Source organism: Thermobia domestica, chromosome 11, assembly GCF_964235325.1.
Source record: "Thermobia domestica chromosome 11, izTheDome1.hap1.1, whole genome shotgun sequence".
Classification (NCBI taxonomy): Eukaryota; Metazoa; Arthropoda; class Insecta; order Zygentoma; family Lepismatidae; genus Thermobia; species Thermobia domestica.
The window spans coordinates 48,894,378-48,919,456 of NC_137464.1; the positions used below are offsets into that span (position 1 = coordinate 48,894,378).

At 35.7% G+C, this 25,079-nt stretch overlaps 1 protein-coding gene across 1 annotated transcript in view; it reads left to right on the top strand.

The window, feature by feature from the left end:
* Nucleotides 1-25,079, top strand: part of side-VI (sidestep VI transmembrane protein) — a 740,122-nt gene that overhangs the window by 183,519 nt on the left and 531,524 nt on the right. The window lies entirely within an intron of this gene.

Consider the following 25,079-nt stretch of genomic DNA (forward strand, 5'->3'; position numbering starts at 1 on the left):
GAGGTTGGAAATCTTATCGAAGCGAGAGAGAATTCTGAATCTTACCTATTGTAAGTGACATGACAACAATGAAGTTAAACCTCATGTGTCCCCTTCGGCTCTTCTAAGAAAGGAGATGAGAATTATTTCACGGCCAATGTCAAGAACGCCGATTCTTATATTGCGTAGAGAACCTGATAGACATTTTCTGATACTAAATCACCAAAGATATCATGTGGTTTTCTCCAAAAAATATTTGTTCGGAGTGTTTCCAACTCAAATCAATAAATTCACACACATTGTTTTCTTAAATAATGAAGTTGGGACGTGGAACTCGATGAACTTACTGTCTCACGATACTAAATTTTAAACAGACTTATCTTCAGAAGTTGTCTATTTTTTTTTTTTTTTTTTAAAGTCAACACTACCGTTTATTGTACTTTAAAAGTGTAGGCTCTCTTAATTACATGAAAATCGTTAAAAAAAATATATTAATCCCTCCGTCATCCAATGAATCTTCCTAAACTTGTGCTTAAATGACTTCTAGCAAACTCAGGACTTAGCTAAATATCTTGTCTTTCCCTTCTGTCAGGAAACGTTAGCTCCTCTTATATCACGAATATCTTTAAATAGACTTCCTGGTGACTGAATTCCTGGCGCTATGACAAACCACATTAGTATGTGTCAACTCCACCTAGTATTCATTTCCCGTATCTCGCTTTTTTAATTATTTTTTTATTTTTATTATTATTATTATTATTATTATTATTATTATTATTATTGTAAACCATACAATGAGAATATGAATAAGAACAAAGACCAACTCAACTGAGTAGTATTTTGTACTACTAAAATTAGGCAGCCAATTTTTATATTATACTCTGATTTCTGTAAAGTCTTGAAAAAGGTAAAAATGTGTGAACAAAGCTGAAGCACTCTTTCAAACATGTTCATTCATACATACACACAGTCGTATGAATTAAAAAGTATATATATATATATAACATTTGTTAGCTTTATCAATATCAATTTAAAGTGAAGTCGTTAAATTTAGAAGTAATAAATTAATTTAATACTTTTTGTTCCTTTCAGGTGAGTACAACTTGAAGTAAATACATATAATAGGAAAAAAATGTAAGGAATCTTGAAACGTAAGTATTTATTTACACTCATATGGATAATGTTTCTCTTCAAGACAGTTCATACAAATATCTTTGAAATAATTTTACTCTTTTATGGAATGACTACTTCGAATACAAATTTCAGGGAACTTCACTTGAATATCACCAGTTTCGTTATAACATTTATCTAGGCCTATTTCACTTATTTATGTATACTTAGTTAACCTTGTAAGGGGCAGTCAAATGGGTTTAAGAATATCATAGAAAGTAGTCAAATGGGTTTAAGAATATCATAGAAAATAGTCAAATGGGTTTTAGAATATCATAGAAAGTAGTCAAATGGGCTTAAGAATATCATAGAAAGTAGTCAAATGGGTTTAAGAATATCATAGAAAGTAGTCAAATGGGTTTGAGATGAAGCGACATCTTGGTAGAGACTTCTTTATTCTCTTTCGAAGAAGTCCTAGTTTGATTTCAGTCTTGTGACAAACAACATTATATCCGTAGACTTTCTAGGATTTACATGCTCTCAATTGTTTTTCATCATCCCTTTTCATTATTCATAAAACGATGCATGTGTAGTACTTAAACATTTGATTTAAAAAAAATAGTTTAATTCAAAATAGGTCTAGAAAGCAATTCATGCATGTGTTAGGCACAGGGCGTCGCAGCGCGTTTACCACATGCTCTCTGGTAGAGACCCGCACGAGCCGGGCTTGGGCGAGCCGACTCAGTTATTTCTTTGGGCCGGGCCGGGTTTGGGCGGGCCGACACTGATTCTCTTCAGGTCGGGCCGGGCTGGGGTCGATTAATTGCAATTCTTTAATAATTATTGACTTTCGTTAAACGATAATTGGAATAAAGCCAAACGTTGAAGAAGTGTGCCCGTGAAAAATGTTACAAAGAATGCATTAGCTATTTACAGTTTGTGTTGCTTAGCGGCGCCACTTTCACTATATAGGATTGCTGGCATTGCACGGTAAATTGAGCTCTGACCTTGACCTTCACTGAACCCAAAATATGACAAGAAGGAGTGGAAAAGTTTTGCCTGTCGCTAAACAATATTGCTATCTTCACTTTATGCTAAAAATCAATTAAGTTAGATTTTTGTGACAGGGAATGAAGTTTTTGTTCTCTCGTTGACATGCAAAGTTCTAGTAGGCAATGGTACCATTCGGGAGACAAGCGCCAGGTTGTGAACCAGAGTTTAGAAAATGTTTCTGAGGGTTAGGTCAAGTTTAATACTAAATTTTGAGAAAGATTGGGGTTCGAGCTATTTTTTTAAAATATCGGGCCGGAGTCGGGCCAAAAACTTTTAAAATTTATCGGGCCCGGGCCAGGCGTAGGCCAAGAATTTAGAAAAAAACTTATCAGGCCGGGGCGGAATCGGGCCGAAAATCTCCAAAGTTTTCAAGCCCGGGCTGGGCCGGGCCTAGTTCCTCTTGGGCTGTATTGAGCTCGAGCCGAAAAATTCGCCCCGTGCAGGTCTCTACTCCCTCGTAGGCTGGATGTAGTTCAACCGGTCGCTAGCAGATGGCACTAGAGCAGGCTTAGGCCCACAATCTGAGCTGTTACCCAAGTGATTTGTTTTTCGTTTAATTCAAAAGGTAATGAACATTTTAAATGCACGTGCGAAACTGTTCTTTGTTCGGGAAACCACTACATGAGAAGTTGGAGATAATGCTAGAAGTGTGATGTTTGGATGCATAATCTCTTCATCCTACATATTTTTTGTGTTCCTTTAAAATGTGATGTTGATGGAGGATGCTGTGTGTATCTTGGGAAGAAGAACAAAAGGAGTGACGAAATCTAGAGAGAAAGAAACGAAAGAAGACATATTATAACAATCATAGAAAAGAAAAATAATTATTGCATAGATGATTGGCCTATCAAGAAAGAAATTCGGAAGATATCAATAATCTGCTTGAAAGGAAAGCAGAAGGGAGGGTCACATGAGAAAGATGCCTATTATAATATCTAGATGAATTAGTAAAATGAAGATCTCATCAATGTAGAAAATGAGAATGAGTGAGTGAATGAGATCCGTAAGGGTGAATTTAGAATTTAGAACTATTATGTTGACCAACAAAGAAAACTCAGAATCGAAGAAGAATTGGAAATCTTCCTCAAGCTCTTAGTTGATGAATTTTAATATATAACATTACTGTTTCTACATGCTTATTTCAATGCGATTGTTAAGATAATCGTATTTGTTGGCTCACGAAACGTGTTTTTAAAGCTCGACGGAGTTAAAAAATTCGACGTGTTACCAGATTTTGTTCTTTTAGCTTAGAAACCTGTAGTAGGCAAATTAGTACATACAATAGCTATTTGATTCCATCACCTTTATTGTGTACAAAGATGTATTGATGTAGTCATAAGTTATCTATGTAAGACGTGAACAGACCGAATGGGGTTTATTTCAAGTGATAGTTTAATTTTTTGTCAGTTGACCTTCGTAGACTAGACAATGAGAATCAGCGGTTCGTCTTGCATTAGTTAAATGGAAATCTGGGACTAACTGAATAATAAGATTAATCCGAGTGAAACGCTGACGAGATCACTACAAAGATGTAAATGATTTCCAAAGGTGAGACCTTATTTCTACCTCGTAAATATGTCTACACTTAAAAAATATAAAATGTATATTAATATGTTTAGATTGCATCCCGTAAACAGACTCCATAAGCCAGGACGCACGAAAGAAACAGGGTTAATGTAACTTTCCGGCAGTATTGAGAGCTTCTTTTTGGTGCTTATTGATATTGCAAGAACGGGACATTTTTTTAATGTCAATAAATATATATCCACTCAATTATCTGGAAGTTCTTAATTTTGCCATTATGTATAAAGAGGTTAGCAAATATAAAGAACAAAGAAAAGTTAAAGATGTCGATGAATCTTGCAATACGACAATTTGAGAAAACAGGATGACTCGATCACCTACGAACTACATGTTGTAACATAAACTGCTTGAGTCTTAGAAAAGGAAATATTAATTACCAAGAACCTCCTTAAATGGGATTTCGTTAAGATACCATATTTACTCAGATGTATTATTATACATAAATGATTTACCCAGTATAATAAATTCACATAAATTGTTATATGACTTAGAAATAATGACTTAGAATATTATAATGACTTAAAATGTATTGAACTATAAGTAGCCCTACTTAAATAGATCCTGTAAGTTGTACCTTCACTCTTCACGAATGGTGTAAAATCAACAAACTATGGTTAATGCAATAAAGTGCAGCGTAATTTCATACACTAGAAAAAGTTACTTTTTTTTTTCAATTTCAATACCAAATTGAAAATTCTCTATTAATGAGAGTTAATCATGTCCGCGATCTTGGAATGACAACAAAATCAAATCTTTCATTTGACCTACATATTAAGCAACTAATAAGTGAAGCATATAGAAATCTCCGATTTGCAATGAAGCTTGGAAAATGATTTCAGAAATCCTGATGTTCGCAATTTTTTTATGCTGCCTATATGCTTTCTGAACTAGAATATGCAACATTAATTTGAGATCATCATACCAAAATAGATGCACGTAAACTTGAAGCATAGAATCTAAATTTGTACGTGTTATAACCCATAAAGAACCAAGCATCTATCCAAGATACGAAAAATACACAGACCTCTTACAACTCTATTCTCTACAAAAGCTTGGGACTAGGAGAACTAACTCTCATTTGTGCTTTCTATGTAGATTCGCATTCCCAACACCAGAACCCGTTCTAGTCTAGTAACTTTTCATATGACGAAACAAAGCACAAACGCATTTAAAATATCGCCTGTTAGAAGTACTGTACAGTATGTGTACTTTATATAACAAAGCAAATGTCCATATATTCCATTCAGCTAGAATCCCTTATTTATCAAATGTAAATAGCATATAGATGAATTTTAAGCAGTAATTGTAAAAGAAAAATGTTATGACTTTTTTCTGGGGGGGGGGGGGGGTGAATCAGTTGAGTTTTTGTCTTTCTTGTTGTTGAAGTAAGTGAGTAAAATAGTCTTTACTTGTTGACAAATTTCACATCATTAATTACGTTACAGTAATATTACATAATTAACTGAACCTTATTATTAGGTGTGTCCCTGTTGTGTTCAAATACAATTAAAAACAAATATATGGGATAGAAACTCTTCAAAATTCACAAATTTTCATTCCGTAAAATAACATTTCAAGTCATTTATACGTATTTTTAACATTTTATTACGACATTTTACCTACAATATATACAGGGTTTTCCAAAAGTCCTGCAAAAAAGTAAAAAGCTGTAACTTTGTAACCATTTATGGTATTTGTACAAAACTTTTAGTGGACTTGTAAGAAAGTCTGAAATTTTGTTTCCAAGCATTTTTTCAACGCCAAACCTCCAGCTGAGCACCATTCACGTCCAAACATTGCTGAAGCCTTTTCGGGAATCCAAGAATGGCACACCACACATTTAACTTTGGAGAATCACGAGCATGTGTCTCAAATTCGTATGGATTCTCAATTCCCCAGATTCTACAATTGTGGTCGGTTTACCTTACCAGGCACATGAAACGTGGATTCATCTGAGAACAGTAACTTTGAAAGAAGCCCTGGATCACTGTTGAACCGTAAAAGCATCATTTCACAAAACTCACTTCTTATGTCACAGTCTTCTTCCGTCAATTAATGTACAAGTTTGAAATTGTAAGGCTTGCCTTTATTTTCTTACGAACGATATTGTGTAGTGTTGTCATTGGCACTCGCAGCTCAAAGGACTTCTTGAACTTTGTAACACGCTTTCCTGCACGGACTGAATCACATCAACACTGGATGGTTGTTGGCCTTCCGCTACGAGGCAAGTCCAAGACACTTCCGGTAGCTAGGAACTTATCGTGTCATCTCTTGATACTTGAAGCTGCAGGTGGTTGTTTCTGATATTTTTGTCGGAATTTTCTTCTCACCAAAACACTAGATTTTAACTCACGAAACCACGCCACACACTGCGCTTTCCCTTGAGTAGATGCCATCTTTGTCATATGATTTGCGGTTATGACGTCAACGTTTACATCCGCTCATTGTTGCCAACAAAAATTTTAACATTTCCACTAAACATTACAAACAAAATATAAAATTGTAAGTAGTACTTTCGAAGTTACAGCTTTTTAGTTTTTTTTGCAGAACTTTTGGAAGACTCTGTATATATATATATATATATATATATATATATATATATATATATATATATATACATATGTGTGTGTGTGTGTGTGTGTGTGTGTGTATGTGTGTATATGTATGTATGTATATGAAGGTCACTATGTTTGTGACTTGTTACAACTTGAACCGCTCGACCGATCTCGATCAAATTTTCAATATACATGAAGTTCGGGCCTGGGATGGTTTTTCTTACTTCACTTTGACGGTAGAACGTAGGGAAGGGGAAGAGATATAAACACATAAAAATAAATAAAACTTTATGTCTTGAATCATGAGACCAATCCTGATCAAATTTTTAACATGAGGTTCGGGCATGGGATTTTTTTTTTAAATTTCACTTTGATGGTACTACTTAGGGGAAGGAAAGATATTTAAAAATGATCAAAAATGACCGATATTAGTGTCGAAGCCATAGTTTTTGGGTTCACTGAGACAAGCAGTGACACTTCAGATGCCCTTTAAAGCCAAATTCAGCCCCGCAACTTGGGGGAGGGGGAAGATACATAAAAATGATCAAAAATGACTGATATTAGTGTCGAGTCCATACTTTTTGGGGTCGCTGAGACCCTTCCGATGGCGTTTAAATCCAAATTCACCCCTTGGTGTTCAAAATTAAACGTATTCTTCTCATGCGAAGAACGGGTATTCTGTTATTTTCTTATAAAACAGAAATTAAAGCTTAATTTTTTATAAAATGTTGAATAAATTTAGTTGAAATCTGCATACCAAAAATTAGACAGAGTTAGTTACTGGTGGCTTCATTTTTCTTGGAGACAAAAGTAAAAATTGATGTGCAAGATTGAATGAAAGCAGACATAGGGAGAATATATGAGAAAAAAAGGATAATAAAACGTACATGTATATATTAAAAAGAAGAAGAGGCCATACACAGAAAAATTAACCTAGGTATATATATATATATATATATATATATATATATATATATATATATATATATATATATATATATATATACTAAACCAGTGCATCCCATTATTTTCTTCATTATGGCGTGGTCGTACGTATATATTTTAACGACCCTCGGAACCACATAGAGGCAGTGACTGAAGTTTGTCGACGAGAAGCAAAGAAGGGCCTCTCCGGGTATCGATTACTTTGCTCCGTTCTCTCTCCCTCTCTCTCTTTCTCTATAGTTGAAAGCTTATGAAACGCTATGAAAGAGAGGACCAGTGGCCGGATTTATGACTGGCTTCAGCGCTCATAAAGAAACGCCAAAAAGCGGTGTTCGGAGCATATTCATATGCCTTATCACAACGAATTCTTCATATGAGCTCGGCTACAATAAGTAGCGTATCAAAGTCGAATGGAATTACTTTTTCCCCCACCTTGTACTTGCTTTTTTATTCATTCTCAAAACCGAAAAAAAAAGATAGAAGAAAAATCTAAAAAGATCTTTTCCTCTCTTCTCAGAATATTTTATATGAAATTTTTATATTCTTACATTCACACTTTTACTATAGCACATATTTTTTTCGGTATTACTACAATAATAAGAATACTAATAAAACTAGAACTATGATATTAATGGTTTTTCATATTTTTTCTCTCGCCAAGTCATTTCATATACCAAGAGTTTTAGGATCTCGCAACTTATATTACTTGCATATACCGCAAAATATGAGTGTTATAACTACGATATTACAAACTGTGGCTGCCTCTGCTAATTTCCCAGTGTTGCACTTTAGACTTACAAGTTATGCTAATGCATAATTATCGAAAGCCTTACTGAACAGCTATGTCTTTCCATCGACAGATATCAAAGCAGAAACGGTAAGAAGTTATCCAGAAGCAGTTTCTTGCAATCGGTTATGTACCCCAATAATATGTTTAATCTCATAGGTTAACACTATCCCAACAGAAAGTGATTGAAATTAACATCTCCCGGTTTCAACGTTGCTACTCGTACAGTTAAGACGGTAACAGATAAAGTGACAAGCGGTATTTTTTTTTTTATCCGATTTAGCGTTTGATGAAAAGAGGGCATATTTCTACTACAACTGGAACTGGTTGAAGTTTACTTCTACCTTCGGTTTATATATATATATATATATATATATATATATATATATATATATATATATATATATAGAGAGAGAGAGAGAGAGAGAGAGAGAGAGAGAGAGAGGGAGAGAGAGCAAAAAGTGATAGTGAGTAAGATATAGGGACAATGTCTGGAATTGATAAATCTTCTTAACTGTTTGCGTTTCAGGATTCACTTTCCCATATGCGTGCTATAATACCAGGTTTTCATTTACTGTTGAAAGACTGTCTAGATCGTTATATAGAGCATAGTTGTTGTGCTCGAAGAGAGTATTCATATTAATGATTTTTATTTTTAAATATTTGCATTGTGGAACATTTGAACAGAAAACGGTGAAATTTTGATGTTCTGAATGGATTTTATGCTGCTTCTGGTTGCCAACACTGACCGGAGACCAAAGACAAAATTGTTTTCCTTTTTTTTTTTCGATGTCGAATTTGCTAATTATTTATCGTCAAAACAAACATACGTGTGTCGTAACTGAATGCTGCTTTAAGCCCACCATCTACGTAGACAAAACCATTTTTTTTCGTCAGTAAGGTGCTGTCACATAAGGAGAAATAGTAGAACTAACTCATGCTTTGCAGCCACTATAAAATTTCATCATCTCCAGGATTAATAGACCCTTAATAAAGGATACATTTTCATAACATACTCATAGATGTCACTAGTATTTTGCAATGGAGTGCTTTTATCACATCTACATGGATGTCACTGATGCGCAAGAGGTTAAAAATAGTTCTCATCTATTTTTATCAATCTCTGTTCAAACCGGAAGTATTAAAACTGAAGCATTTCCGTTTTTATCGTTGATCACCGCAAAACGATGAGAGATAGTGACAAGTAGTTTTTTGGGAATCGATTAAGCGTCCCAAAAAATATATTTTATCTGCACCCTATCCTCTGTACTAAAACTTGAAGTGCTAGGAACTTGATACTAACTTCTGGTTTTAACATTGCTGTTTGTTGAGCAAAAGACAGTAAGAGAGAGCGAGAAGAAGGTTTTATTTGGAAGCTATTCATCTTCTCAAGAATAGATTCTTTCTTCTCGTTAGATCTTCTATTGATACCGGAAGTGGTAGAAATAAATTATTTCTTGATTTTGACGTTGAACGCTAAAGAGAAAAATAAGTAGTACTTAGTGAGAATTAGTTTCTTGGTATGGATTCAGTACCGCAAAGGTATATTTCACCATTGATTTTATTCGTTTAGTGCAACTGAGAGTGGTAGTTGCAACCAGAAGTTGCAGAAATCTACTACCACTTCCAGTTTGAACCTTGATATATCAAAAAAGGTAAGAAATTGAGAAGAAATAGCTTTTTGATATGGCTCCAGCGTTCCAAGATTAATCCATTTATCGCCCCTGGCATATTTGACGGGATATGAAATCCAATCATCAACATCAGTATTCGTTCTATTGCATTCTTCGCCAGAAATTAAACAGCAACTTCGGAAAGTAATTTCGTCAATTGGAACATCCACAGTATCATTGAGAACAAAGGTTCTCAATCACTACAAACTGCGTCAAGAAAGTTCATGTAATGTACTAATTCGTGCATACGTCTTTCTGAAGCTGTGTGAAGTTCTGCTACCTTAGCTTATAGCGATACGATTAGTTTAACTTCCTTCAAGAGCCACCATTGTTTTAAAAGTATCCAAGTTTCCTCAAAGTATCCAAGAAAAATGAAAAGTAGGATCTGAAAGAGAATAGAGATGAAGAAGTATAGATTGACAATTACGAATAAAGTCATAAACACAACAGACAAAAATAGTCATTAATTTGGACTATTTTTAGTAATAGCGTTTATGGCAAAGCAAGTGTGTTGCCACACGTCTTTCTCCGTAATCAGGTCAGTTTATGTGCGTTAGAATCGACTCATCATTTACTCACGTCCCCTTAACCATGCCCCTACCACACGACAATATCATGACACAATCTTTGGTTCATTTCCCCAGTCCATACGCCAATTATTGTTACATGCTTTAATATGAATCCATTTCTATCGTTATTGATGGCATCACACTGGTTTCGTGACTAAATGAACCATCGCCGTTGAGGTATTAATTATTTCAGTTAACTGAAGTGAGTGAAACAGTTAGTTATATGGTTCATCGATACAGGTGGAAGCAAAAATGTGACAGAAAGGCAAAAGTCAGAATTCTTGTGGAACGCGTCTATGGCGTACTGTATTTGAAGGTGCCCGATTTCTTAGTGTATCCAAGCCCATTGTCCAACGTGCCTACAAGGAATGCTGTATCATAGATGTGAACGCGTACCGGAGTCAGAGTTGTAGTCGCGACAATGTCATGACACAGAGCAATCGCTTAGACTAGATTAGCTCCACGTCTGGTCAAGGAAAATTCTGTTAAAGACGATAGAGATTGATTTGTCCATGAATACAAGTGCACAATACGGAAGTCCATATTCTACTACTCTGTCTGCAAGTCCTACTCAGTGTGTATGAAACTGCGGAACATCATTTATCCAATGACACAAATATTGTTTTCTACAGATGATAGGATATATAGAGTAACATGGTTCCAAGTTACACATCTAGTAACTTCCAAGCATAGTTTGAAAAACATCAACAGAAACGAGCATCTCTCGTTACTATCAACAAATTTGAACATGATGAAGACATTGCTATTCGCTTCCCTCTATCATCTCTCAATAAACAAGAGCATGAATTGCCTGAAGAATGGTACAACGTAATTCACTAAACATAATTCAAGATCTGCTTGTTTTCAGTCCTAGTTAGATTAAGGTTGCTATGGATGCTAGTGGTAGATTACGTGTTATTAGTTGTAATACTTTATTGACGTTCATAGTGAAACAAGAAATCTTTCTTGTTATAACATAAGATAGTTAAGCACCATACTAAAAACAATCCATTTTCGGTTGCAATTCTGACCAAAGTATTATTACTTGGCTCTTTTTTTTAACGAAATTCATTTCTAAAATTTTTAGATAAATTTACTACGGTTCAACAAAACTTTCCCACGTTTTGCTGCTTTGTATGTGAAAAAGATTTGTCTTACGTGTGGTTGACCACACATCAGTCAGTCACGTGATGAATATGTGTTGACAAGCCCTCAAAACCATTGTAACCACAGCGAATATGTCAATTTCAGAAAAGTACAAATTTGTCTCTGCATTTTTATAATGGAATTTAGTGATGAGCCCTGGCAATATTTTGGAACAAGTTTGTTATTTATGCGGTGGAAGGAAAGAAGTTATTTTAATATCTGATTTAGTTCTCCCATAGATGTAAATCTTATTTAATTCTTATATATATATATATATATATATATATAGGTAGATAGATAGATATAGATATATATTTGCATTAACTAGCTAATTTATGGCCTAAAATGAACACATAACCTCATAACAATAGATTCATTTCTGTCACTTTGGATCAGTCATTTCCTACTATGTTTCTCCACGAGACGTGGTAGGTTTCCTAAAAGAAATGCACTTTCCGAGACGAGACATCATTTTGACGATCCCTGCTCGCGTCAAGTAGGTTCTGTGCTGGTCATATCCCTCATGCGTGATTTTTTTGTAGATTCTCCCGTTTCCTCTCACTTTCTTCATTCCACCATTGCACTCATTATTATCATCACCGTCTCCCTTAAACTAGGTGTATAATCGTGTTACTTTAAACTTAAAAAAAAGCACTTTCGCAACTCCTTTACAAAAGGAGACAACCTCTAACTCTTGTCTCGCACACAACACTAGTTCAACTGAATATTCTGTGACGTCATAGTTTGCTGCTCCCTTTTCAATAAACCACATGAAGAGAATAAGGAGGATATTCGGAAAGAGCAGTAGGAACAACCACACAAAAATATCGATATAGTAATCAAAAGATTCAAAGGCATACTACTTGCCTACTAGAGCCTTTCTATTTCAAGTCTGTCCTCGGCAAATATGTGAAACATACTTCGGCCCCATCTCCGCAGCCCTCTTACGAAGGAAACCTTCCCTTTGCTTTGAAGAAAAGAAATGACCTCGGCTGTGTTACCAATTTGTCTAGGCGAGTGAATATCATATTCTACTTACTAGGGAACCTATCCAAGTGTAACTCTGACTTTGAGTCGAGACTATGGCCGTTGGATACCTTGTCTCAAAAGAACGTAACACGAAAAGGAATACATCCTCGATCTCAACCGTTGCGGAGATAGAAGCGTGAAAAGTTATAAATTGAGCTCCATACTATACATTACAAAGTCAGATTCCGCGTCAGATTTTTCGGAAACGGTCGGTGAATATATATCAAATTAGTGTGGGGAGCTCAGCAACTTTTAAATGAAAAATTTGTGTCCCCGGGGCACTCGTAGGATCCCAGGAGGGGTCCAACTCAAAATTTGCGAATGGAGCCGGCGGTCAAGTAGCATATTTTATGAAAGCTATTGTTAAATAAAAGAACATAGAACAAATCGCAACTCTCTACAATAACCCTGTGCAAACGGGCAACTGATCAAAATGTCAATACAACCTACATCAGAAAATCTATGGCCACGCTTCTAAATCCGTTAAGTTGCGACAATAACAAAACAGAAATACACGTTTAAAAGTGCAAGATATTGAAGTAAAGCAAACTGCTGCAGAGTCTCTCACAGAGTCGCACAACGGATCTTAACCAAGTATAGGTGTGACTTCGAATGACCAATGGACCGTAGAATGACCATGACCATTGGATTTCGAGTCCTAGAAGAGAGAGGATAGATTGTCAATTGCAACCGTCGTAGAGGGTGAGAAGTTCAAAAGGCAACGGTATATGCTTCGCGAATCGGGACCCCAAATTCGCAGATTGCACCACGAAATTTCTATCGGGGATTTGCTGAACGAGAAACATGATGGTAAAGACGGAAAGAAGTGTTCTTGAAACTGTGAGGAAACTTGGAAAGGAGTGGGGTTGGAGAAAACTGGAATAATGGTGCAGAAATAAAATATATCGGAGGGTGCTTTTCTATCGCTATAGGGAGTGGTCAAGAATAATATTTCGTTAAAATATAAAGTTGGAAACCATAATTGTAAACTCGGGAAAGAAAACGATAACCAACTGGGGTGGGAGACGAGCTAACACATCTTTATTGAAGTAACATTCTGTAAATATACCAACACGTATATGCAAGGTTGTATATCTATTTTCTTTGGACATAGTTTTGTTTACTTATATTTCATCCTTCCAATAAATTGCATATTGCTACAAATCAATATTGTATTGTCACAGGGTATTTTGTGTGCCAATATTCTATGAAACACTACTTTCTGGTACGTTCACGATGTTCTGGTACGTTCGCTATGTCTCAAATCCCCGGATAGAAATTTCATGGTGCAATCTGCGAATTTGGGGTCCCGATTCGCGAAGCATATACCGTTGCCTTTTGAACTTCTCACGCTCTACGACGGTTGCGATTAACAATGTATCCTCTCTCTTCTAGGACTCGAAATCCAATATTTAATAATAGCTTTCATACAATATGCTACTTGACCACCGGTTCAATTTGTAAATTTTGAGTTGGACCCCTCTTGGGATCCTACGAGTGCCCCGGGGACACAAATTTTTCATTCAAAAGTTGCTGGGCACCCCACACTAATTTGATATGTATTCGCTGAGTTTCCTTACCCGATCGTTTCCGAAAAATCCGACCCGTAATCTGATTTTATAATGTATAGTATGGAGCTCAATTTATAACTTTTCACGCTTCTATCTCCGCAAGGCTTGAGATCGAGGATGTGTTCCTTTTCGTGTTATGTTCTTTTGGGACAAGGTATCCAACGGCCATAGTCTCGACTCGAAGTCAGCATTACACTTGGATAGGTTCCGTGGTTAGAATGACTAACAAGACAGTGTAAAGCGAAACCCGTGAAACAATTTAATGTAACAACCCTGTCCGCATCCAACTGTTGAAGATTGTTGGCCATAGCAACTTGTCCCTCCTCTTTTGGGGGAGGTACGGGAAAGCACGTCATCAACAACACCAGGGGGCAAGGTTGAAATAGAAAGGCTCTAGTACACTATCAACACTCTTTTTTTTTTCCTTTAAGTTATACGTTGTCCATTTGGAATTAAGTAATTTTAAAAAAAAATCCCAGTCCCTAAAATAATGCAATATATTATTTTACCATCTTCTTGTATCCAAATGCTCTCTTTTCCCTAAGCTTTCCACCTACAAATATATGTATATGTACTTTGTGTGTGTCAAAATGCAAACGAGTAACGTTTCCTGTCCATATTTGACGTCTCCGGTTTATTAACCATACGATATGCACTAACTCATGGTTATTGTGAATTTTAGCATTGTGTAGCTTGTACATGATAACAATGCAGGAAGGTATCCACGGAAACACATAATTAAATAATAATCATGGTGAAAAATTCAACACGTCTAAGCACGTAGTTGCAGTACTAACAGGTAGAAACGAAATCAAGGAGTACTTTTTTTTTAAGTAAAATTAGAACTGGTAGTGTGACTCTATAACCAAGCTCTCATGGACATGAGATAATGTGGTGAGAAGTGTCTGTGCTGTAAATCTTGCATAATGGTAGGTGGGGACACTCCGTCGAAAAGGAACTTTTTCAGGTCAGCCATCCCGAATAAAGCTTTTCCTAGGTTTTTTCTCATTAAAACAAGGGAAATACTGAGATGGTATCTAACATAATACTTGCAGGCCGCTCCCTTCCTTCTCTATTCCTTTCTTCCTCTAATTCTGCGGGCAATGTGATCGTCAAGGGACATCATCCCTTATAGTGTGATGGGCTAATATAATCATAGATGCCGAAAGCCAAGAAATCAGATGCCGAAAGCACAGAAATCTGATCCCGAATCAGATCTGATTCCGAATCCTAATCCTTGCATGGTGATCCGTGAACCAGTCAATTGCATCAGACTCATTCACCGGTTGTACTTTAGAGCCCACGTTAATAGTAGTTCCTTTCCTTCATAATCTTAATGTTTCATAAGGACACCCAACACTCAAACTCATCAAAAAAATTTAAATGAATAGCGAGCAGTGATTGTTATTACTCCAAAGGAAATAGTTTATCTTTACAGCTAACATTAAAGAAATTAAAAATTTAAAAAGATGATAACAGTATCATCCCTAACCTTATACACATGCAAATATGTTTATGGATATGAATGTTGACCACTGACACACAGAGAAAAGTAGACTGAAAATTTCGGAAAATAAAATTATGAGAAAAATAATTGTCCCCAAAAAAATATTAACATGTTGTTTATTTCTGTTGCAAATTCGTTAGATATGTAGATTTCCAATTAACAAATCTGTTACTTTATATATATACTGGTAACTTTTCTCTGCATAGTACACTGGCTCTCAAAAATAAAGGCTGTTGTATCTTTTAATAGTAAGTGAGGATATGACGTAAGACTTGATGAATTTAAATACGTACTCTGAGCACAATCTATTGTATGTAGTGGTAATCCGGACACTATGTTGTGTCCTATTACATTATTGCTAGAATTATTTGTTGCTTTATTAGTCAGCCAGGTAGAACATATTTCTTAGAAATCGTGTGGTAATGAATTACCATTGCCCATGTTACTTCAACTTTGTATAACGGGTATCAACTGTAGTATTATTAGTGTAATAACGTTTAACGAAAAGCTGCGCACAATGTATTGCGCGTGATGCTAGTCCAGCCACTGTGAACTTCTTTGTCGCATTTGTTACTCTATTAGTGAGTAAGGCAGAACATGGTGTTTAGAAACCATGTGACAGTGAATCACCATCACAGGAAGTACTTCAACTTCATATCATAAGTATTCAGTATAGTATTATCCTATCTGTAATGGCATTTGTTGTAATGTTGAAATTACTAATTACAATGTTAGATAAAAGTAGTACTCCTGCATACCAAGGAAATTCTTAGATATGAAATACCTATTGTGATCATTTTTAAATTTACAACAAAATATTTTTCTACACACTGTCTGTGAAATGTTTTTTGTAAAAGTATTTTTCGGGATGCAAATATTAATCGTCAGTTTGGGATGTCCTCTTTTCAACAACTTATTGTATAATGTTGCATCCTATACGAATTTCCGTCAGAGTAGAACCTGGGCGTCCCATGCCAAAGACTGAAACGCTAATCACTTAGCAACAAGCAAGCACTTTACAAATATAGACTTTGAAATATATGACAAAGTAGCTACAAATGGTATGTGCAATATATATACACACCAAAATGAAACAAAAAGGACCAAGTCAGGATCCTTGTGGAACTACTAACAACTTTTACGTACTTAGTTATAGCACAGAACATACGTACATTTCTGAGAGAAGACGGAGATTTAGAAGATAGACTTTTTAAGTGGAGGTTTCCGCTTTTCGGGAGGGTTTGTCACTAGTCTTTGTTGAAATGGAATTGCTAAACCACAGCCGTACAGATCTACGTCTATGGAAGAGAGAGAAAGAGCTAGTCGAGGATAGGAAAAGGGATTAAAAGCGAGTAATTCGCACAAATCCTATTGTGACTGTTTCTGCTCATTGAGTTTTGTCCTAGCGAAAACTTGCGATGAACACAGAGCCACAGAGAACGAATAAATAGACGGAGTGTGTAATGTGCGTACTGGGAAAATAGTATTTTCTGAAGGGATTATTCATAGATGAAAGGCTTGTTAGAAACTGAAACGGAGAATTCTTTTACGTAAATTTTATTAGTAAATTTATCCTTTTACTTTGTACTTGCAAACATAGATAAAGATGTGTTAGACGAATTGATTCAAAGTAAACAGGAATACAAGTCTGAAATTACGCGTTTAGTTCGTTGACTTTAAAGGAAATCTAAGCATGGATTTCTTAATCCGTACCTCCATAACATAGAATATTTGAGCTAGTTCCTCAAGAAAATTAAATATAAAGTCAAACTATCTGAATGCTTGGGAGTCATTTTTTTTATTTATTATTTAAAATGGCGGAGTTAAGGCATAACCTTTTCTAACCTTGTTAAACTATACGAGGAGAGAGAAGCAAAGAAATCAATCTTGAAAATAAAATACATTCCTTTGATTGACTACGTATAGATAAAAAGATTCACATACTTAAGTGATTGTGTATAATATATACGTACATACACATGTATCAGGAAGGAATATAAAAGAAAATAGGAAGAAATGGAAAGAGAGAAGAAAAAACGAACGACTGCATGGTAACGCAAGGAATAGTTTCGTGTGTAACTTTTTTTTTTTCTGAAGACCTTCATTAGGAAGATATTCTTTAAGCCGACGTTTAAAAGTCAACACTGAATCAGAGTTTCTGATGCTTTCAGGGGTGTCATTTCAAGCTTTGGTGGCAAATAGTGTGAAAGATTTGGAAAATAAATTAGATTTGTGCGTTTGAACGGCGAGTGTTGTATTTCCTTTAGAACGGGTATTTAGTGGGTGAGTATTACCAAGAAATTTAAATTTAGAGGATAGATAAGTAGGTTTTTTTTAAACAGTTAATTATTTTATATAAAAGTGTTAGAGAATTAATGCGGCGGCAGGTGCTTAGATTGCACCATCCTAGTTGCTGATAACAATGGGAGATATGGTCATAGCGTTTTTTATTAAATATGAAGCGAACGCAGGCATCCTGAATGTGCTGTGAACGTTTTGCCAGATCTTCGGCTAAGTCAACACTCAATTCAATTCATGTAACTTTCCACTTTACAAACTAACGGCAAAATAACTAATTCCTTTATTATAGAAACAATACATTTACTATATGGCGACCTGAGATCATAACTTGTGTGCCAGTACTGATACTAGGAATATATTCTAAGAGACTTCGAGTTTTTTTCGAGAAAGAATAGAGCAAACTTTTAGATTCGGAATCTGCATCTTCGACTTTCGCGTCTGTTTATAAAATTATATGTATGTCTGCATTGCCGCTAGGAATATAAGTTAGGAGCTTGTAAAATGAAATCTTTCAGTTTGACGTCCCACGATTATGCTCTTTAGGCTAAGAAAGACGGATGATTAAGGCAAGTGAATGATGATAGAAGAATTGGTGGAATCAAAAAGTGGGAGGAAACAGGAGTATCCCAAGAAAACCCTACGATGTTATGCACTGCAAACTTACTTGGACGGGGATTAAAAGCATTCAAATGTGTTTCAAGAAAGAACAGATATCAGCTAAAACTATGAACTGTGTTTCTCGCTATCACAAAACAGACTTTAGATAAGGAATCATCCCATTCACTTTTATGGTCGCCCGGCCTAATCTGTCTGTTAGTATCAATGACCCGAATCTACGTGCTTCGGAAGCCTTTGACTGTTTTACGAGAACAGAATGATGATCATTTTTAAGGACAGAAGCTGTCTGTCAGTATCGTCGCCAGGAATCTGCTTTTACGTAACTTGTCTGTCAGTAGTCTCAGTACTGTCGCCTGGAATCTGCTTTAACATAACTTGTCTAACAGGATCTTAGCCACGCATCTGCTTTAACATAACTTGTCTGTCACTATCGTCGCCAGGAAACTGCTTTAACATAACTTGTCTGTCAGTATCGCCACAGGAATCTGCTTTAACATAACTTGCCTCTCAGTATCGTCGCCAGGAACCTGCTTTAACGTAATTTGTCTGTCAGCATCGTTGCCAAGAATCTACTTTAAGAGCCGTTGACTGTATTTCGAGATCGAAAAAAACTATTACGAAACAGATTTTAAATTAGGAAATTACTCCCTTTAATTACGGGTCACTATTCAAAATTCTAATATGTCTGTCAGTATTTCCGTCAGGAGTCTATTTGAGAAGACACAGATACACTTATTTACTGTCTGGTGAAGAGAAAATAAGATAGTTGGCAAAACTGTTGTACATTATTAATATTTAAATGAAAGTGTTGTTTTGTTCACCGACTAGTTTTTAGTTTTTTTGTTTTGTTTGTTTTTCTATTCAAGGACATATCAGTCCTTAGGTCACAAGGACTACATATCGAGTTGAAAAAGAGGATGTTTGAGAATAGGTTCACAAGACGGGTGACATCCAGAAGTCCTAAAGTGCAGAAGTCCTAAAATGCAGAAGTCCTAAAAAATATAGGCACTAGACCTAAATGTTGGACTTCTGCACTTTAGGACTTCTGCACTTTAGGACTTCTGCATTTTAGGACTTCTGCACTTTAGAACTTCTGCCTTTTAGGACTTCTGCCGTTTAGGACTTCTGCCGCGATATGATTTTTAGGACTTGTGCCTTTTAGGACTTCTGCCTTTTAGGACTTCTGCCATTTAGGACTTGTGCCTTTATCATTCACTTGCTTTAGTTCTGAAATTCGCCACCACCACACGAAATTGGGACGATGCAGCAACTAGTTGGCAATAATGTTACGAACGTATCTAATTCCAACAGTAACAGCTATATTTGTACTACTAAGATCGTTATTATCACTATCTGTTCTGCACTTATACACGAATTACATAATATAACCTGTTTCATTCTAAGAATTAATTACATAATTTGTTAAGAAATTCGTTTCTTTCGAATGGAGATACGAGAATCCCAAGACAAATTCCTAAAACAAAAATAAATAAATAAATAAATAAATAATAAAAAATGTTTAAAAAGCATATTTTACCAGACTTCTGAAACCAAGCAAACATTCAGAATTGCAATATATACTGTGCGGAGCGTATTTTATTAAGAGTAGGACAAAAATCCACCAAAGTTTACTTAATTAGGGCAAAAGCTCACTAGACATTTCACGAGTGAACATTAAATACCAACTGTATACATAAAGATTCCACGTTAATCAGTATGTGGACGTCTCATATAGCCTCACTCCTTAACGGGACGTTAAACTCAGAATCAACTCATCTCAACTCAAAGGAATTTTGTTGAAAAAAATATAATTACATAGAATCACTCAACTAAGAATCTAAAATTGTACACAATTCCTTTTAAGACTGTAATCACATTGTCAGATTTGTAATTTTCACAAACGTTGTTCAGTCTCTTCGTAACATCGGCGTATTTTTTCTTTGTTCTGACTTCATATCCGCCAATTAACTTATTTTTTCCACTTGAACAACACTAACAAGGAGACTTATGGAAGTGTAATTTACTGATTTGAATGAAACTTTGCATACTTGTAGAATATCAAAAAATAATCGTCACTTTTTTTAAATTTTATTTTTGGCAATGGTGCGGGTTTAAGGGTAGAAACCACTCTTTGAACGTTAGAGGTGGCCTCCAAGCATAAACAGAAAGCAATCATTAAAATAGAAGATTAAATGATACGACCAGCTTACTGTCAAGGAGGTTTTAGGACAGGTGATTCAGAACCTGACGTTGAAATTACAAAATTCAAATTGGCGGATCCAATACGATGATTACAATTACAAAGTCTTCTGGTTTGAAATGTTCTGCATTTAGCCAAGAACAATTATAATTGGCAGGGGCTACTGAGAGAAGGTGCAGACTGATTTGAAACCCCTTTTTGTACTTATTTTAACAGGACGTTTGATTAAATCTATAGCCAAAAAGCTGGAAGCCAATGTCAATGCACTTGTCGCGAATGTGAAGCAACACATATTGGAAAATTAAATATTTATAACTCTGATCAATAGGTTTAATTTTTAAATGCAGACGGGACGTACTCTAGTGTTTACAGGGACACAAACAGTAGAAAGGGTGGTACAGTCAGTAAATTCTATGACTCGTAGCTACATCATACAGCCTTCAATTTCTGCAAATAGTGTTTTGTTATCACCACTTTTAATTGTTTTGTAGGAAAACAATGGAACATTTCGTCTTATAGTCCAACACAACCTCTTTAAATTTGAAGATATCCTTGTAAAAGCATCAAATCCGGAAAAATTAACATCAAGTCTTGTGAGATCATGGTTCCAAGAGATTTTTCTTCAAGCGTCTAATGCAAAGTCCATTTTGTTATTAGTTTCGTGGAGTGGTCACAATTCAACTTTGACCTATTTTAAGAACAAAAGAGTAACTCATAATAGAAACAATTTCTGCAGGAACAACTGGTAGGATTCAGCCTCTTGTTGTGTTCTTTAGGCCGTTAAAAATTTTCTTGAGACATTTTTCTGACACTGTCCTTCTCTACAACTATAACATGAATTTACATCTCCGTAACAATATAATTAAGATCTCATCACTGATTCATAATCAGTTTTCTTTTCCTAGATTTGCTAATCTTATTGGGTATGCATGATATAAAAGCGGTTATTGGAAGAAAAACCATCTGTGTTTGAAAATTTTCTTTCAAAGATTGTGCAGCATTTTGCGATTTGTGCACACTTATTGCCGTAATAAGGTGTGTGTGGTGTACACAATGTTTATGCATCACACACTTTTTTTACTATATATCATTACCGTAAAACGTTTTCCCAATCAATTAATAATTATAACATTTGAGGATATAAGAAGTTCTGACATAGAGTGAAGCGAGGGGACTCACTATAAATAAGTAACCCTTGCCAATTACAGAAACAGTTAATTTTTATTTTATTTATTAATTTATATATTCTACTTCGTGAATTTATTTCTCCCTAATGAATAATTTTCATTTTGAAGAGTGGACGTTTCGGTGTAAACATTAGAACTTTTACACCGAACCAGCCTCACACCTAAACGTCCTTACACCGAGCAATCCGTACACCGAAACGCCCTGCACCAAAACGTCCTACACCGAAAAAGCCGTATCCCAGGAGTAGTTAATTACGAATATGACAATTATTTGCTACAGAAAGACTTCTGTACAAGAAATATATGTGTAAAAATAATTTACTTCAAAACAACACAAGGAAAGCAACATTTATGACGTACATAACTAAAACACAATATTATGTTACTAATATGAAGTCAATGGTGTGGAAATAGAGAAAAACAGACATTATGAAAGATCTGGGAATCACATTTGGTAGAAAGTTAAAATTTTGTCAACATAGAAATAAATCATGGAAAGAGTAAGAAAGGACAATAGGCTTAATTTATTTATTTATTTATTTATTTATTTATTATTTCAGAACGATAGAATATGTATTTATACAAATAACTTGTAAGAACTAAGGCTCTGTAATATGAAACAGTATATCTAAAACTTGACTAACAGATTGACAGTATTCTTCTTACGGACGCGATGGTAGCGCCACAAGAGATTTTTAGGACTTCTGCACTTTAGGACTTCTGCCTCGGTATGATTTTTAGGACTTCTGCCTTTTAGGACTTCTGCATTTTAGGACTTCTGCACTTTAGGACTTCTGCATTTTAGGACTTCTGCATTTTAGGACTTCTGCACTTTAGGACTTCTGCCATTTAGGACTTGTGCCGCGAAATAATTTTTAGGACTTGTGCATTTTAGGTCTAATGCCGTTTAGGACTTCTGCATTTTAGGACTTCTGCCATTTAGGACTTCTGGCGCATCCCCCACAAGACAAGTTTTCGAAAAAAATTGCTGAGAAATATTTTTTATGGTGTTAAAGCTGCCGTTTGTTGTAGATCGGACACAGTTGATAGTACTTTTTTTTTATTCTGTTAAACGAATATTTTTGTCAGTACTTCTGGGCATTTCTGCGGCGAGCTTGAGTGGGGTTGAGCTTACCTTAACGGTTGGTTATCTTGCCTTTAGAGCATGGGAGGACCTGACTCACTAACAGGACTGCTTCGACCAATAGAGTAACTGCTAGGCATTAACCCCTTGCCTGTATAATTTTCGAAATAAGACTTGTCCTTACCTGTGTATTTCTTTTTAAAATCTTCAGTTTTGTACAGAAATGTTTTAGAATAACCCTGAAACAATTTCAACCAAACTTTGTACGCTGATGACTTAAAGCCTAGAAATTAAATCTAGGGATAAGACACCCCTTGTACTAAGGGGGAGGGTTGGGAGTGGGATGGGGCGACGTAAAAATAATCTGAAACACCGGCAATAGTGTCGAATCCATAATTTTCGAGGTCGCTGAGGTGAATAGGAACACACCCAATGCCGTGTAAGGCCATGGTCGTCCTTCATCGGAATGGGAAGGCCAGGCAGAAATCCTAGGTTGGGGGTGAGAAGGGGTGTCATGTACATTTATACAGTTTAACCTCTAGCTTCCACACAATTGCTTGCAAGATCAAAATTTCAAAGTATAACTACATCTCTATATCTACATCGTTCCAACTACGCAGTCTACTTAGTTTCTTCAGTACACAGCATTTTTCTGTCAAAATATCTTATCGTTTCAAGCACTATGTGGTTAATAATGTCGTCTATAATAAAAGAGTTTCAACATTCCAGGACATCGTCCTTGTCGTTTACATTAACTTGAAAACCACAATTGTTACGAAACACAGGAGTACGATTGTATGTCCAAGTTGTTCGATCACTATTTGACTGATCGCTTTCAAAAATTTCAATATCAGAAGATAATACATCAGGAAATGAACAATCTGAAACATCATCGCTAGAATTTATCAGATAAAAAACAATATCTTCTTCTTCTAGGTTGTGTTTACTTGTCATTGTTACTTAATTTTGTTAATAGAATAATCGCGAAAATGACAAACTAATTTCTCCACAGGAATATACAAAAATATTTCTGCAGTGACACTTTTTCAATGAAATTTTCTTTCTTCTTCTTCTTTCACTGCAACTTCTACCACAGAATAGCCAGTCCATAACATTAAAACCTTTACCCTAAAATTAAAAAAAAATCATGCTTATGGCAAATGACGGATTATTGAAACACAGGTCCGAGTACGTACACACTTCTCAGAACGTACTATTACGTGTCAAACGCAGAATGGGCAAGAAGTGCTCTCGACGGATTATTCCAACGAATACAGGGAAGGGGCTAAGGACTTCCGCGCAGTGGGCGTATCCTACCCTTCAGAGAATAGAGATTACATCGCAATTGCGAGTTAAGGCAAGAGACATACCTTGAAGATGCACTGTCCACATCTGGGGAACTGCGGACCGAATGCATCTATCCAGAACCCACGGTAGGCCAAACGGCGTTTGAAGCGTGGAAATAGACAACTAGAGAAATGTATGATGTCTCTCGGCGAGCAGACTTTCCGATAAAGCGACCTGGGAAGTGTATGTTAGATACCATCCCGGCAATTGGCTGGTGTGGATGAATAACACCCAGGAAAACCTCATTTAGGATGGCTGACTAAGAAATAGCTTTCACACTATTTCGACCGAGTATCCGAAGAAGCCGGGACTGCTAGCAGCAAAGTCAAGAGCGTTAGGGACTACGCTACGCAGAGTTACTTGAAACGAATATGTTTGTATTTATGTACTGTATATAAAAAAAATATGTACTGTCAATTGGCATAGGCTTTCCAACCGTTGTGTCGCGCAGCCAATGGGGTGTGTTGCGAAATTTTAGAATTAGAAATAAAACTGTCACCCATATCATATAAGTGTAGACTTTATACGATACACTTAATTTATAGCATAAAGTCTTTTATAACAAATTAAAATAAATTTTGAGACTTCATGTACCAGTCAACTGTAGCATCAGTGCCGAATTCCACCTACCGATATTTAAATACGACTACAGAAAAACCTATAAGTTTGTACTGTTTTAATATATATTACCATCCTAATTTGTGTACTTTTTATGCTATTACAATAGACAGTGTAATAAGTATATTGTTATGATGTGAGCGTTGTATATAGAGTGTCGAGTACCAAAACAAATTGGGAACTTCTGAAGTAAATTTTATTCTGTTGCTGTTTGAT